The sequence below is a fragment of the Denticeps clupeoides genome, chromosome 16 (genome assembly GCF_900700375.1).
Source record: "Denticeps clupeoides chromosome 16, fDenClu1.1, whole genome shotgun sequence".
Lineage (NCBI taxonomy): Eukaryota > Metazoa > Chordata > Actinopteri > Clupeiformes > Denticipitidae > Denticeps > Denticeps clupeoides.
Window position 1 is genome coordinate 8829715 of NC_041722.1, and position 5365 is coordinate 8835079.

The following is a 5365-nucleotide window of genomic DNA, read 5'->3' on the forward strand; positions in this document are numbered from 1 at the left end:
CTGAGTGCCACGGGGACGCGCCGCCACGATTTGCGGGACCTTTCCAGGTGTCTCCATAGCATTTTACCGGCTCTGTGGTACAGGAGGTCAAATCAAAGCACATCATTTCCTCAGCCGCCTCAATTTAAAGGTTGCTGACACGGCTCCAGTTAAATGTCTACCACAAAGTTCTGCACAGAAGCCAAAAGTGATGCCACGTCCAACTTTTCTGGAAACTTACATTTACTTCTTGTTTTAACAGTATTTAAAAACAAATGCCTGTAGAAATAAGGCTATTGCTGCTGACTTTTTGCCTGACTTGCTATATTTGGATTGTAGATGAATGCAAATTCTTGGGATCAGTGGGAGGCGTGATAAAATTTTAGATTTTCTCCTGTGAATGAACATTTGCTTCTGTATTCCAGGTCTCTCATAGGAAGCCAGTGCTTGCCAAGATGTCAACCTTGTCCTTTATTTGGCTATTTAAATGGTTTTTGAACATGAATATCTTTGTGTTTCTGAGGTTTTTTTGTAGAGGTCAACTGGGCCAGGAACATTTTGTGTACAATTGTCTACAATCGCACATTGACTGGATAGCTTGTTTGAAGCGCACTCGATCTGCTCTTTTTTTCTGCATTTACATCTATCTGTAACCTTGGATCCTTTTTCCACGTTAACAATACATTCACTTATTCGAGGATTTCACATGAAAAATTGTGAATGTTAATAAATCAAAAAGAGTCATGCTGCATGCAGCCCCTAATGTATGTGTTTCTGAAGTCTTTGTAAGGTTCTACTCAGTTAAAGGAGGGATTTAAGAGGTCAAAGTCAAGTGGTTTTAACTTTCTGCAGAGAAGTTTTAATAGGAATTCAACCAACATGCTTTGAAATATCTCCTTTTACTTTAAAGACAGGAAAAGGGTGCAGAAGAGAGAAAAAAGAAAAGAAAGAAGAAGGCCATGAAGTACCAAGTTCCACAGAGTGATTGTACTGAAAATGGGACTTGAAAGTCGTATATATAAAAAAAAAAAAAAGTGGGGGGAAAAATCAATACGGTGCAATTAAACACAAAGCAAAGTTCCCCCCGAGCTGCAGAGAATTTGTTATTTATTAAATCGTGTCCAACCTCCCTGCTTCACCTTTCTGTTGTCCAATACACCGAGTGAATTCTGTGCAACCTCCACTCAAGGCAATCCGTCTTTTTTTTTTTTGGAGAGGACACCTAACCCTATTGTTCAACCAGGCGAGGGAATTCTGCCACTTTTCCATCCGCTGTTGAAGGCAGGTCTGGGTCAATGAAGAAAAGGCCATGGAGGAACCCAGGGGGCAGTGATTAAAAGGCTGGACCAAAAATCCTGATACTAATTGCTTATTACTCTGAAAGGATTCTTGAAGACGACGTTTGTTTTAAAGCAGTGCATCGGTGTGTCTTGCTGAGAAAGTGCAGTGGGTGGGGGCCGGTTGTTTTTAGGTAATCACCCATGGCCTGTGTGGGATGGATTATGAGCGGGAACCCAAATCATTGCCCTGACAGAGCTGGGAAAAGAATTATGACGCTCATTTTGGCCGATTTTTCACCACAGTAAATTTACCGGTGATTGAGTTATGACGCAAAAATGGAGCATTGAGTTGTAGACTGATACTTTATACAGACCTCAAGAGTCATCAAAGACATGGCAGAAAATAGGACAATGAAATGTTACCAGTGTGTTATAGCATTTCCCCACATTCTTTTTAAAATTCCTATCAATCACTTCTCTCTCGCTTCTTGGATGAATGATTTATCCACATTAAATCAGGGCACTGCCACATCTTTCAAACGCATCAGCCTGTCACCCATTTATGATGCTGGCCACACTGTTGTTCCCCCATCACAATTAACACAGAGAGCAATTTACGTATGACACCTTTCAAATATATAAAAATGTGTTAGGTTCAAAACATAAGATGACCAAAATAACTTATAGTCTTATAGTTTCATATAAAAATTGACACACACACTGTGATAATTTTCACAGCCCCAAAACTACAGTTTTAATTCATTATAATATACAACTACCATTTCTTACTATATCATTAATACGGGTGTGTAGCCACACAGCCAAACAAATACTGGGAAATTCACGGTTCTAAAGTGAAAAATGCTTACATCGTGGAAATCGTGTCGGTAGGTGACAGGCTTGGATATATTACAGAGCGGTGAAGCACGTGTCTCATACAGGAGACATCAATCCTCTCACCGTTCGCTGCGATTCTCTGAAAGAATCAGCAATACTGTGCTGTGTTGACCACGCTGATCTTGACCGCCTAACAAGAGAGGTCAGTACAGTACCTGATGTACTGAGGTTTCCATGATTTATCTTTGTAAAGTGTCAGTGCCAAGTTTGAAGCTATTATAAAATAGCGACACATGGCACCTTTATGAATATGAAACAGACTGTTAATGAACCAGGTTGCTTGCTGAATGTTAAAATTTGTCATTACAAAAAAAATTATAGTGAGTATGAGTGGATTTAATTATATCTAAAAAAAAACAAAAAAAAAAACATATTACACTCAACTTCATATCATACCTGGCATTATACATTTCAGCAGGCTATGCTGTTTTGTGGCAGGGCTGGTATTTATTTGATTGACAACAGAGACTACAAACAGGGGAGAAGCTTGCCTAGGGTATCAAATACATCCATCAGCCTGTAATCTGTCTATGTCTATTACTCAGTAGAGATGAAATAGTGATTTTGACGGCTGTCAAAACTACTGTGTTAATCACTGCGATTAATTAATAAATATTTAAGGTGTTAAAATAAATTCATGCAATTTATCCCACTGCATTTTGTTTACTTCCTGTGTGGGGTCTGTCCTATTGTAGAGACAATCTATGCAAAATGAAGGACTTTGGACCGATCCAGCTCATGCGGTGAAGATTCACATTATTTTCAATTGGAGATGCTTGGCTAAAACAGGGGAGCACTTGTTGAGTGTCCATGATGCTTCTGTGTCCAGAGTGGAAAACAGGTGCGACCAAATGAAAATGTTTAAGTACCATGTGATGCAATTTACAGTGTTTCGAATGAAGAATGATCTAATTCTTAATTGTCTTAAAAATTAAACGTGATTAACTGGCTGATGTTTTCTGGCTACATGTTTGAGGCACTGTTTTTATTATTCAAATGAACCATTTCTAATGTCTGCAATTATAGCTTTAGGAGCAATATAAAGCTTTTAGGCCCTGAATACAATGACACCTCACCCACTTGACAGCTTACTTTCAGGTTCACAATCAGACAACTTCCCACTTGTGGAGCTTCTGCCACTGAGCCTTCACAACTAGAGATTTATGTCTTTTAGAGCATCAAAGTAAGGCATCTTGAGCACCGTTGGGCAAATCGTTGATGATGCAGGCTAGAGGGTGAGTGTGTTACATTCTACTGCTGTGACCCTGCCCATTCACGATATTGAATTTAATGGTCTGTTAAGTGCTGACTGAATAGCACTGGGACTGATCCCGCACAAAGGGACTCACAGTTTAGCCTTTCTCTCATCTGGACGTTCTGTGTTTTGTGAATTATTTCATTTAATGGTTTTATTTGTGGTTATTTTACCTTTCAAAACATGACAAAAAGTTTGTTTCTTGGGTTGCATGGTGAGACACACAGCAAGCTGATGGGGGACCTTCATGTGCCCACACCGCATGTCTTCTGTGATTTCAGAAGCAAGCACGATCAAACAAGGTTTGCCACCAAAATGAAGAACATGCCGAGCTAGATTAACAGGGACGTTTTAGTTAGTCGAAAGTTAAACCACATTAAACTGGGGTCCGGGTTCTAGGTAGGTTCTGAAGGAGTTGACATGGAACTGATTGTTTCCCTGCTGGGGCATTTTTTGTTGCAGACCTGTTTGATTGATGTGTCTTTGGTGAGTTCTAATGGGGCTTTTTTCGTGACAGTGGTCCATAATGAATGACCTTGAAAACACAAACACACACAAACACACATGCACCTTGATTCTTGATTCCTTCACAGCCCCTACCAACACCCCAAGGAAATTAGAAGCCTGTGTTGTTTTTTTTGTTTTTTTTGAGGCTTATTTCTTCTCTCCCACTTTGGGTCCGTGGCTTGCTGCAAAGAATTTGATACAGACCCGGGCGTAGAAGCTGGGGTGAGTAAATGAAATATTGATCTGCTGCTCCGTGGCCTTGCCTTCACCTTGTCCCGGCGCTGTGAGTTACCGACTTTTCCGTTCTGCTTGTAATAGGAATTATTACAGAGGGCCTAGGCGAGTAATTACTGGGCATGGCGGAGGGGAGGGCCTGTCGTATATTTCTGTAAAGAAGTTATTTACCGCGCGTAGAGCTCAGCCCCCCTCTGACCGACCTGCCTTTCTGCTTGGCCCTGTCTTTCTTAACCTTGATTCAATTCTGTTAACTATCATTAATCATCCGTGGTGTCGGGGGAAGTTTATCAAAAGCACCGGGTGTAAGGGGCCACGCCGAAGGAAGTGGGGGTGTTGTGCATCTGTGTGTGTGTGCGCGCCTGTTCAGGCGAATAAAACCGGATGAGAACCGGGACTGTAAATATAAGAGCGCATTGCCCTGCTCCTGTTTGATGTATACAGGCGTCGCTTTCGGAGGAAGCTGCCGTTTGTTTGGTTGATAGATTGGGTGCGACGACGCCCTTGCCATGCAAGGCGCGAAACGCAAGGTGTATTTGGGATTTCAGGGCGCAGAGCCCAGTGAAGGTCAGCGACGAGAACACCGATAGACCCTGGAGGTGATCCATCCTCTGTTGGGACAGCCTTGGAGGGCCCACAGAACCCTAATCATGCTTGTAGCAGAAAGGGGGTGAGATGGATAGCGTTTGGACATGGCCTTTCTGAACCTGGTTAATGCGTAATGTTTTCAGCTAATGACATGCTACATATCCTACAAGTGCTTCACCGCCAAACACCTGCATGTGTAAGAGTACCGCTGAAGAGGTCAGCAACTTTTTAGCATTTTTAATTCTCTTCTAGTTTTTCTACTGCTTCTTCCAGGAAGTAAAAATAAAAATTGAATATCTGGCATTGTTTGACATATGTTAGATGTCACGCACAAATACCAGAGTGTAAAAGATCCAAATGAGCATTACCTTCAATGGAAACCAGAGAACCCAGAGGTAACCCACACCAACACTGGAAGAGCATGTAAGCCCAGAGTTGAACCCATGACCGTATGTGTGGCCACGGTGATAATATCTGTGCCTTAGTCTGTTGTGTGTAATCAACAAGATATAACATAGATCTACGCTAGTTGTGAGTAGGTTGTCCTCACCTTGGTTGTCTTGCTTATTTATGAGGGTCACTGTTCTTGAATCTCCATTAATTTTTGCATGTTTCAACTGTTGCA